Consider the following 12587-nt stretch of genomic DNA (forward strand, 5'->3'; position numbering starts at 1 on the left):
AACCACCCCTCAATTCAAGACCTTCCCGAAACCACTTATGAGGTGGAAGGCTTACCTTACCAGGGCATGCCGAAACAGCCACCGAGGCATCGAAGGCATACAACATCTGCAACATCTACTGATTCTACATCTCAGTCAATGCCCGAGAACCCCGCAGTTCCTTACCCCCCATCTTGGTTGAGAGAAGTGGAGGGGGACTTTCCCCTTGAAGATACTCCAGCACATACAGGACTGAGAATGGGTGAACCAAGTACCTCAACATCCCAATGCATTGCCCCTGTTGATGAGGCACGGAACTGGCGGTATCTCAACATTGGGACTGAGGACCAACCCCGGCATTTGAAGTTAGCCACTTGGGTTTGGGAACATGACTATCTTCTAGCTGCAGTCACCGACCTCTTTAAAGAATTTGTGGATGTCTTTGCCTGGTCCTACAAGGATCTAAAGGGGGTGACCGCTGATTTTATGGAGCATCGCATCGACTTCTATCCGGATGTAGACTGTGTGATTAAAGGTCCATACCGCATGAATCGCAACTACGGCAAGGCAGTCCAAACAGATATACAGAAAATGGAGCAAGTAGGATTAATCTACCCAGTGGATTACTTTGATTGGGTCAGCGGAATTGTCATCGTACCCAAAAGAGAGACCGGCAAACTTAGAATATGTGTTGACTATCGGAGTTTGAATGCTGCAACACGACGTGATAGGTTCCCCCTTCCCTTCACAGATAGAGTGCTGGAGACAGTGGCAGGACATGCTTTATACTCATTCATGGATGGATATAGCGGGTACAACCAAGTCCGAGTGAAAGTATAGGATCAGCCCAAGACTACCTTTGTCACTCAATGGGAAACGTACGCCTATCGAATGATGCCCTTTGGATTATGTAATGCCCTGGCAACATTTCAACGACTTGTAACCAAACTCTTTCAGGAGAATATCGGCAAGTTTCTTGAGGTATTTCTAGATGACTTCTCTGTTTTTAATGGTAAATCGGCCTCCCATCTTGATCCGGCCATACAAAATGATCATCTACATAAGTTGAGATGGGTCTTTGATAAGTGCAGAGAAGTGTGCTTGTGTTTGAACCCTGACAAATGTTTCTTTCTCGCACTCCGAGGTGTTCTCCTTGGTCATATTGTTTCTGCTGAGGGCTTGACTATGGACCCCGCAAAGGTAGAGGTGATCATCTCATTGCCCATCCCTCGTACACCCAAAGAGGTGAAGTCCTTCTTAGGGCATGTAGGATATTACCAAAGGTTCATACGTTTCTATGCCGAGATTGCTGTTGCACTGACAGAACTCCTACATCAAGACTGATCTTTTGTTTGGGCCACCCCGCAACAACTAGCCTTTGATGATCTGAAGCATCGCCTCGTGAAGGCCCCCATCCTCAGGCAGCCCGATTGGGATGTAATTTTTCATGTCCATGTGGATGCTAGTGGGTGGGCAGTAGGTGCTATACTGGCTCAACCTAACCAGGATACCAAGATGGATTTGCCCATCTGCTTTGCCAGTCGACAACTAAATGGAGCAGAACGCAATTACAATACCACAGAAAGGGAGGGCCTCAGCATGGTTTATGCCATGACCAAGTATCGTCACTACCTCTTGGGCAACAAGTTTGTGATCATCACTGATCATCAAGCTCTTAAGTATTTATTGAATAAGCCTACTCTTGGTGGCCGGTTAAGCAGATGGATTCTTCTTTTTCAAGAATTTGAATTCGACATTGTGGTAAGGGTTGGGAGACTGCATCAACTTGCAGACCACTTGTCTAGGTTACATTCCGGGGAACCAGCCAGTGGTATCACCGATGAATTACCTGATGCGGGCTTGTTCAGGGTGACGGCACTACCTGATGAATGCCTGTTTGTGGTGGACTGCTTCCCACCATGGTATGCCAACATAGTACACCTCTTGTCTATAGGTGGCTTTCCTCCAGGTTTGACTCCAATAGAGAAACACAAGCGGATCCTTCAAGCTGCTCCTTTTAAGTTGATTGTAGGTCAATTGTACAAGCTCGAGAAGGACTAGATCTTGAGACGGTGTGTGCTTCCCCACGATACACAATCCATTCTTGAAGAGGCACACGTTGGCATAGGTGGAGGGCATATGGCCTCAGATGCTACTGCTCGGAAGATCATGCGTGCGGGGTTCTGGTGGCCCAAGATCTTCCGCGACTGCCTGCTCATGTGACCAGATGTGATTCATGTCAATGAGCAGGTCCCAGGCCTACAAGGCGGGAGTACCTCCCTCTCAAACCATTCACTCTGGTGCCTCCCTTCTATCGCTGGGGATTGGATTTCATTGGACCCATCTCTCATGCCACACGCCGAGGGAACAAGTATGCTCTGCTTGCCACCGACTTTGGAACCAAATGGGTCGAAGCCAAGGCATTCAAGAACGGTACAGCCTAGGTAGTAGCCACATTTCTATATGACCAGATTATCTCTCGGTTTGGCTGTCCTGTTGAGTTGATGAGTGATAGAGGGTCTCACTTCCTAAATGACACCATTGCTGCACTAGTTCACCTGCTACAAATAGTTCACAAATTTTCATCTCCCTATTACCCACGTGCGAATGGTCTAGCTGAGAGCTCAAATCGCACAATGTATGGGATCATGCATCGTCTTTGCCTAAGTTCTATAGCCGATTGGGATTACATACTTCCAGTTGCTTTATTCGGCTATCAAACTGCTTACAAGGCAAGTACTGGGTATTCACCCTTCAAGCTGGTTTATGGACTGGAGGCCGTCATGCCTTATGAATTTCATCTTAACACCCACAGGGTTCTTTTAGACAAAAATGACAACTTTGAAGCTTGCACAATGGAATGCTTGTGGGATTTGGAGGCACTATTAGAGCATCGACGTGGAGCAGTTCTCGCTCAAGAAGTGTGGTAGAAACGACAAAAAGCTTGGCATGATCGAAACCTCAGAAAAAGAAATTTAAAAGTTGGAGATTTAGTACTCTTGTATTTTAGTAAGTTTCTCAAACACAAACCTAAGTTTGTAAGTGGTTGGACAGGCCCATTTTTCATTGCCAAGCTTATCCCAAGTGGCAGAGTCTACTTGGCCACTTTGGAAGGCAGACTTCTACTTGCACCAGTGAATGGGTCACGCATCAAGAGGTACCATGATCAATGAGGAAAAACCCTCCAAGTCCTTCTATATACACTTCTACCTTCTCCTTCCCTGGTGACATCTTCTCCCTCTGGATGCCACTTTCTCTCTCTCGAAGGGTCCTCCTGTCTGCACATGGTGCCACTTTCTCTCTCTACATGACTCCTCTTCTCTCCCCCAAGTGTCACTTTCTCTCTCTAAGTGAGGCCTCCCTTTTTCACTTCGTATCACTTTCTCTCTCTAAGTGCGACCTTTCCTTTTTATCCCGTGCCATTGTCTCTCTCTAAATTAGACCACCCTTTAAATGCGGCCTTCCTTTTTCACTCCGTGTCACTTTCTCTCTCTAAGTGAGGCCTCCCTTTTTCACCCGACTGTCACTTTCTCTCTCTAAGTGAGGCCTCTCTTTTTCACCCCATGCCACTCTCTCTCTAGGTGTGACCTTCCCTTTTTATCCCGTGCCACTATCTCTCTTAAATGAGACCACCCTTTAAATGCACCCTCCCTTTTTCACTCCGTGTCACTCTCTCTCTAAGTGCGGCCTCCTTTTTCATCCCGCGTCACTTTTTCTCTCTAACTACGGCCTCTCCTTTTCATCCTGTTTTACAAACCCCTTCTCTTTCCACCCTCTGTCCAACTTCTACCTCTCTCTTACAAACCTCTTCTCTTTCCATCCTCTGTCCAACTTCTACCTCTCTTACAAAACCCTTCTCTTTCCACCCTATGTCCAACCCCCTACCTCCTCTTACAAACCCTTTCTCTTTCCACCCTCTGTCCACCTCCCACCTCCCTCTTACAAAAACCTTCTCTTTCCACCCTCTGTCCAACTCCCTACTTCTCTCTTACAAACACCTTCTCTTTCCACCTTATGTCCATCCCCTATCTCTCTCTTACAAACACCTTCTCTTTCCACCCTGTGTCCAACCCCTTACCTCTCTCTTACAAACATCTTCTCTTTTCACCCTCTGTCCAACTCCCCACCTCCCTCTTACAAAAACCTTCTCTTTTCACTCTCTGTCCAACTCCCTACCTCTCTCTTACAAACACGTTCTCTTTCCACCCTATGTACATCCCCTACCTCTGTCTTACAGACACCTTCTCTTTTCACCTTATGTCCAAGCCCTTACCTCTCTCTTACAAACACCTTCTCTTTCCACCCTTTGTCTAACGCCCTACCTCCCTCCTACAAAACCCTTCTCTTTCCACCTTATGTTCAACTCTCTACCTCTCTCTTACAAACACCTTCTCTTTCCACCCTATGTCCATCCCCTATCTCTCTCTTACAAACACCTTCTCTTTTCACCCTCTGTCCAACCCCTACCTCTCTCTTACAAACACCTTCTCTTTTCACCCTCTATCCAACCCCCTACCTCTCTCTTACAAAACCCTTCTCTTTCCACCCTATGTCCAACCCCCTACCTCTCTCTTACAAACACCTTCTCTTTCCACCCTCTGTCCAACCCCCTACCAACCCCCTACCTCTCTCTTACAAAATCCTTCTCTTTCCACCCTCTGTCCACCTCCCACCTCCCTCTTACAAAGACCTTCTCTTTCCACCCTCTATCAAACTCCCTACCTCTATCTTACAAACACCTTCTCTTTCCACCCTCTGTTCAACTCCCTACCTCTCTCTTACAAACACCTTCTCTTTTCACCCTCTGTCTAACCCCCTACCTCTCTCTTACAAAACCCTTCTCTTTTCACCCTCTGTCCAACCCCGTACCTCTCTCTTACAAAACCCTTCTCTTTCCACCTCTGTCCAACCCCCACCTCTCTCTTACAAACTCATCCCCTCTCCACCCGCTGACCACCTCTACCTCCCTCTTACAAACACCTTCTCTCTTCACCATATGTCACTCCCCCACCTCTCTCCTATGAATACTGTCTCTCTCCACCCTTGGCCACACTCATCTCTTTCTCTCACCAAAACCTACTCTTTGCATCTTCCATCATTCTGGGGATGCACGTCCAACCTATTTTTGGCAATTAGCTGAATTTGGCGAATATGCTAAATTTGGCGATTATGCTAAATTTGGCAAATATGCTAAATTTGGCGGATATGCTATTTTTGGTGGATAAGGTTAAGTTTGGTGGATTTGCTTTTTGGCTCTCTCTCCCCTCCATCGGTTCTCTCCACCCCCTTACACACCACACTCAAAAGCGCTATTTTGGCGGCAACTATCCTCCTCCCAGCTCTCCCCTCCTTGGAGGCCAAGCTCCCTTCCTTCCTTATCAACTCTCCCCTCCTTGGCGGCCAGCTCCCTCTCCTCAGCACAGCCCCCCCTCCTCCCTCTCCCCTCTACCCGCCACCCTCCCCCCTCTCCTGCGCAGCCCCCCTTCTCCCTCTCCCTCTACCTGCCACCCTCCCCCTCCCCCCTCTCCTGCACAACAGCCCCCCCCTCCTCTCCCTCTACCCGCCACCCTCCCCCTCGACCCTCTCTTGAGCAACAGCCCCCCGCTCCCTCTCCCGCCACCCTCTCCTGAGCAACAGCCCCCACTCCTTCCTCTCCCCTCTACCCGCCACCCTCCCCCTCCCCCCTCTCCTGCGCAACAGCCCCCCCTCCCTCTCCGCCACCCTCCCCCTCCCCCCTCTCCTGTGCAACAGCCCCCCCCTCCCTCTCCCTCTTCCCGCCACCTTCCCCCTCCACCCTCTCTTGAGCAACAGCCCCCCCCTCCTCCCTCTCCCTCTACCCGCCACCCTCCCCCTCCCCCCTCTCCTCCGCAGCCCCCCTTCTCCCTCTCCCTCTACCCGCCAACCTCCCCAGCGCAACCCCCTCTCCCCCCTTCTCCTCCCTAACCTCTCCGTCACCCCCTCTCTCTCCTTGTACCCGCCCCCTTTCCCCTCGTCATCCACCCTCTCTTCCCTCCAGGCTACCTCTGTCCCCCCTCTCCCTACACCCTTTGCGTCACCCCCTCTCCCCTCCTTGTAACCGCCCCCCTCCCCCCCCCTCGTCACCCCTCCCTCCCTATACCTCTACATCCACCCTCTCCCTCTACCTCTCCACCCACCCCCCTCCCGGTTACTGACTCCACCCTCCGTCTTCCTCTACGCGGCTCTACGGACATCTTGTCAACCTCCCCTCTCGGGTCTCATCATGTCCTTCCTGCAATTGGGCCTACATTGGTGGCTCTGTTCAAGATTTTTTCTCGTAGCAGATTCTGGGCTCCAATCCAGGCTACTATCTTGTTAACCTCGCTATCAACACCTCCTCCTCCCTCCTTGCCCCTCCAGACCTTGACATCGACCCCCCCTTCTCACTCTTTTCCTCTCCATACGACGCAACTAGGCCTGTATTGGTAACTCTGCTAAAGAATCTTTGCCACTTTAGACCTCGACATCGACACCCCCTCCTCACTCTTTTCCTCTCCATACAAGCCGTCGTTCATGCCTGCTCGTGCCCCTCGCCACAAGTACAAACCCAGATTACCCTCAGATACTCTATACGTTGACTTCCATAGGGCTCGGGCAGGCCACAGAACAGGCTCTGGACTACCCTCCATGGCATCACCTGGCAAACGCACCACGGATGACCTGGGTGCCGGGTCTACACCACAGAGCACTTCCAAATGACCTCGAGCAGATGCAGATTCACCTCCCTCCAATAGGATCACTATCATATCAGATAAGGAGCTATCCCCTTTTTCGAGTTCCTGTAATTCAGATCATGGAGGCTCTGACTATCTGCCCCCCACAGGTACAATAAAAACACCATCCAAGGATCCAGTGGGCACAATGGTCACAGTACCGGTGGCGGTGATTTGGCCCCACAAAGTACAGCTTGTGATTTTCCACCCCCTGCTTCATCTTCCTTGATCATTCGGGTGGTTTTCAAACCTTTCCTTGATCCCACACTCAAGCTGTCTAGCATCTTGTCACCTGATGAGATAGCCCGCTTGTCTCTCATGGAGTTTGATGCTGTCACACTTCCCCAGGTGGACGTCCAAATGTGTACTGCGTTTATTCAGTCTTATGACTTTGCAACAGACACATTTGGATTCTTGAATTTCCGTCATATGTTCACTCCTAGTCTCGTATCCACATATCTCCGTCTTCCCACACTTCCCTTTTTGCCACCTCACACCGACTCACCCACATTCCTGTCCTTCTTGTCTACGTGTAAACCTCATCGCAGAGAACATGAGTGCAAGAAGGTTCTCGAGGGAAACAGCCGAGAGGCGCTTTTAGCGAGGTATTTGTTCATGCACTTCTACTTTGCCCTGGGCCACTTCTTCATCACCAAGGCGATCCATTCAGCCCTAGACTCCATGATGGCGTAGCACTCATCAAGGAATTTAATTCCAAATCAAAAGACTATTAGTCTTAAATAGATGTATGGCCGATTATGCTTTTGATTTTCAGACTATATTGTGGGTACCCTAAATAACTTGGAGTTGCTGTTTGCACTCCTCAGGAGCTGTCATGTGCCCTCCCTAAGCAGATTTACTAGCTGTTTTCTTGCTGTCCCATAGACCAGGTGGTCTTCCCTGGATATTAATAGACTCTCTCTCTCTCTCTCTCTCTCTCTCTCTCTCTCTCGCTGCTTTGGTAAGACGAGCTCTGCTTTCTACTTCTTTGGTAAGACAAGCTCTGCTGCTCCGCCTCCTCCCCTCCTGCTCCGTCCCTCCTGCCCCGCCTGCTCCCTGCCTGTTGCTGCTCTCCCCGCCTGCTGCAGCTCCCTTTGCTGCGCCGCCTCCTCCCCTCCTGCTCCGCCTCTGCTGCCCCTCCTTCTCGGCCTCTGCTGCTCTGCCTCCTCCCCTCCTGCTTCGCTTCCTCCGCGCCTGCTGCAGCTCCCTCCCGCCTGCTGCAGCTGCCTCTGCTGCGCTGCCTCCTCCCCTTCTACTCCGCCACCTCCACTCCAGCCACCTGCCATCCCTCAGCTCCCCGCCATCCCTCATACACCCCCTCGCGACCCCTCAGCTACTCCCTCTACCCCTCAGCCACCCCCGCCTGCTCTCCAGCCGCCCCCCCTTCCCTACTAGCCCCCCTGCCTGCTCTCAGCCTACCTACAGCCCCCCCCGCCACCCCTCAGCCACTCCCTCGCCACACCTCTACTACTCCCGCCAGCCTCTCAGCTACTCCCCCCTTGTCACAACACCTCTCCTAGCCCCCCCGCCTGCTCTCAGCCTATCTACAGCCCCCTAAACTGTCGGGCCTACCTACAGCCCCTTACAGCCCCTCTACAGCCCCGACTCGCTCACACAGCAGCCTATTGGCTGCTCTCTGCTGTGGCAACATCAACAGCGCTGATTGGCTGCCTCTCTTGGCCAACAGCCCCCCCCACTGCACCTCGATATCTGTCCCACTCCCTGCCTCTTTTCAGCCCCCCTGGGGGTACCTCCCATCATGGGGAGGGAGCTCATGCTCATGTTCATGCTCCCGCTCCCGCTTGCACTAAGACCTGCACCAAACACGGGTCAATCAAACGAAATGGGAAAAGGTGGCAAGGATACCGATAAAGCCACCAAGAAAGATGACAACAAAGCCAAAAAATAGACATAGCTGAAACTCAGGATGTGAACACACGCTACAACCGCAGTGGACTTGGAGTGGACAGCAAAGCAATGGCGGGGACCACTTCTGCCTTAGCTTCAGCCACAGCCTCAGCTTCAATGTCAGCTTCAGTCTCAGCTACATCAGCTACATCCTCATACTCAGCCTCAGCGCCAGCCTCAGCTTCAGCCTCAGTGTCAACTCTAGTTCCAGTTCCACTTCCGCCCACAGCCTCTACAGTTATAGCTACTGGATCTGATATACCCCTACCCATGACATCGATTGCCCCATCCTCCCCTAGGATAGAGGGGTTGTCACTGACACCATCTCTTCCATCTCTCCCTCCTTCTCCTGCTACAGTTCTCTCTCTGATTATGACACCTACTTTGGAGGAGTCATACACTGTTCCGCACTACTCGACATTTCTCCCCCCTCTGACTCTTAGTCAGCCCACACTCCCTCACCCTACTAAGATCGCCTCATCATCCCCATACCGTACCCATCTTACTCAGTCATCACCCAGCCTCCAGTCTCTTCCTCACACTTTTAGGCCACAGTCCTATCAGTTTCCGTTAGAGCACGGACGAGCTAATCCATCAGAGGCTTGGGAGTATTTGCTGATGGAGGTCCAGAGCATCCGAGAGCGCGAGAGGGAGCTATCACGCTTCGCACAGGAGCAGACACGCTTCACCCAGGAGTAGGCACGACTCATACAGGAGTAGTCTCAGTCTATCCGAGTCTAAGCTGATCTTATTCAGGGGCTCAGACAGGAGATCTTACAGCTCCGACAGGAGGTCACTGTTGTACGTACAATCCCAGGGAGCACCCCAGTTGTGGAGGCACAGATTGCGAGCATGCAATCTGCCATTGAGGAGACGTCCAGATGGGTTGACGTAGCCAAACGGGAACCTGCAAGGGTAACCGTTTCGGCTACCCTCCTGGAGCAGCAACAAAGAGCCAGCAAGGCTCTCAACATCAAAGTGCGTGGGATTCCCCGCACTGAGGCTACCCCGATGGTAGATGCATAGGCCTTTGTGACCACTACTATAGGGGCGACTGAGCACAAGATTGAGAGAGCATGGTGGGTTGGTAGGGACCCCAACCGAAAGCAGCCCCTTATCATCTGGTTCCATGACGCCCAGGCATGACATTCGGCTTTACGTCGTAGGTTAGCCTTATGAGACCAGCTAGTGATCTCCATGGACGAGGACCTCACTCCACTACAAGTTGAGGATAGGCGTTTCCTGTTGCAGCAGCGAGATTAGGCCCGCAAAGAGGGAAAGTGGGTAGTAGTACGAGATGGACGACTCCTTACAGGCCCTCGTTGGGAACCCACCTCTCCTCCTGCATAGGGAGGTAGGGTCTATGAGACCTAGACATCCGAGACCCTATCCTGTACCATCTGGAATTGTAATGGTGCCTTATAGTTAGAACCAGGGAACTTCTCGGAATCCTATATAAGTCACGACATAGTCTTTTACACAGAGACACATCAGAGTCCAGAGCGCCCACTACCAGCAGTTAGCGGTATACATGGGAGTTTGCCTACAGAGATGAGATGAGGGATACAGGAGGGGTTTGAGGATTAGGAGGAGTCGCAGTCCTTTACAGATCCACACTTTTGGGGACCATCTCAGTGAAGCACAGGGATCCACACTCCAGGTTTCTCTGGATTCGGATCCAACACATGGATAGCCGGGATTTGTTTATTGCAGTTTGCTATTTCCCCCTCGAGACCTCCTGCTTTGCCAGAGATATTCGAGGGGAGGATGAGACGTCCCCATTTGTTGCTCTTTATGAGTCCATCGTTGACTTCTCTAGCCGTGGGGAAGTCCTCCTAGTTGGGGACTTCAACGCGAGAACATGCACTCGTCAGGCACCACTTCTCGACTTCAGGGATGATTCCATTCTACTGCTAGACATTGACCTTGAGGAGGCAAGTATGCTACAAGTTTCGGTTGCCAGACGAGGACCGCTTACATCCTATGGGCAGGCCCTATTAGACCTCGGTAGGATGCATGATCTCATTATCTATAATGGTCTTGACAGATGGCCTGCATTAGGTGGCTTCACTTGCTTTCCACATGGGGGAGGCTTTAGTGTTGTGGACTACATCATGGGATCCCCTGCCTTCACATCTCGCATCACTGACTTTACCGTAGCACCTCTCCCTCCAGGGGCTGATCATACCTATCTTTTCTTTAGCATTTCTATCTCCGTCGCACAGCACTTTCTACCCCGTTGAGCTCTTACTCCACTTATCATGATGTACGCTTTGATCGCGATCACTCACCTACTTACCCTGGCCGTTTGTACATACTTCTTGCATACATTGACTTTATACCCTTACTAGAGGACCGTGCTGCCCTAGTCACTCGCTCACTACACGAGGCTGCTCTTCACGCCTTTCCCCACACCACCCACTCCACCCGCCCACAGTGTCACAAGAAACGTTTCATATGTTTCGCCGTTTCGTCGTTTCGATAGGTTTTGTTTCGTTTCGTTTCGTGTTGTCAGATGAAACGGATAGGTTTTGAAATGATAATATATATATTCAAGGATAGTGGCTACTAAGATATGTTATATTTAAGTTCATAGTTAACAAAGAGGAATATAAGTCAAGACATCCAAAAAGGATATTCAAAACACCAACACATTCTTCAAATTTATTTCAAGCTTTCAATCTTGATTCTCAAGTTTCAACCTCATATAAATCAATCTTTAAGGATTCAAAAGCATATGTATTATAGAATCTGGATATATGAACATTGAATCATTGAAAAAATAGGAAAAAATTGTTTAAAAAAATATTTCAGGATTTGGGCGAAACCGTGTTTCGGGCAGAGTGTTTTGTCTTGTTTCGAAATGTTTTGTGACGAAACGTTTCGTTGCGTTTCGACATGACCAAACACGTTTTCATGTGACTATGCCCGCCCACCACCTCCTGGGACCGTACCCTGTAATAGCTGGTACGATGATGATTGTAAGGCTTTACGCCGTTAGCTCAAATTTGAAACAAAAAACAGCCTTCCAAGCGAGGGAGTACCGCCGTCTGGTATGCAGGAAGAAACTTGACTTTGTGCATCGGAACGAGGAGGAGCTACTGAACATTCTGTTCAGTAACAACTCTAAGGACTTCTGGTGGAGATTTCTAGAGGGACGGTCCCCCCCACCACTCATTGACACTCAGGTGTGGTCTGATTATGCATGCACGCTCTATGATATCCCAAATCAGCCAGCCCCTAACCTATCACATATGCCACGCCGCACATCCTGCACCTCTTCACTAAGGGGGGTTAAAGGATGCCGTAATGAAACTTCATAATGACCGAGCGAAGGATCATGAGAGACTATATACTGAGTTCATTGCATATGGGATTAACCTCCTAGCCCCGATCTTAGCCAAGCTATTTAATGAAGTCGTTTGCTTGGGGTTTCCACGCACCTGGACCATCAACGCTATCTCACCCATCCACAAGGCAGGGGATCCCATGAACCCGGAGAACTACAAGACCATTATGATTGGACACGTCATGTCCAAGATTTATGCATCAGTACTTGATTCTGAGGTCAGCAGATTTGCGGAGTGTCGAGGACTCAAAGCAGTGGGACAGGCTAGTTTCAGGCGGGATCATGAGACCATGGACCACATTCTCGTGCTCAGATGTATCATCGAGGAGGCGAGGGCACGGAAGCAGAGGGTTTACTGTTGCTTTGAGGACTTCCGCAAGGCATTTGACACCGTTTCGAGAGCCCGCCTCATACGACGTCTACAGGATCTGGGTTACGACCAGGAGATCATTTGGGCTGTCATGGCACTTTATGAGTGAGTTTCAGGTGACCAAGAGATCATTTGGGCTGTCATGGCACTTTATGAGTGAGTTTCAGGTAGAGTCTGGACAGGATTTGGATGGACAGACGAGATCATGAGCACTATCGGGGTCAAACAAGGGTGCCCACTATCACCTACC

The sequence above is a fragment of the Dipteris shenzhenensis genome, chromosome 29 (genome assembly GCF_047967505.1).
Source record: "Dipteris shenzhenensis isolate YYH24624 ecotype China chromosome 29, Dip_SZ_1.0, whole genome shotgun sequence".
NCBI lineage: Eukaryota > Viridiplantae > Streptophyta > Polypodiopsida > Gleicheniales > Dipteridaceae > Dipteris > Dipteris shenzhenensis.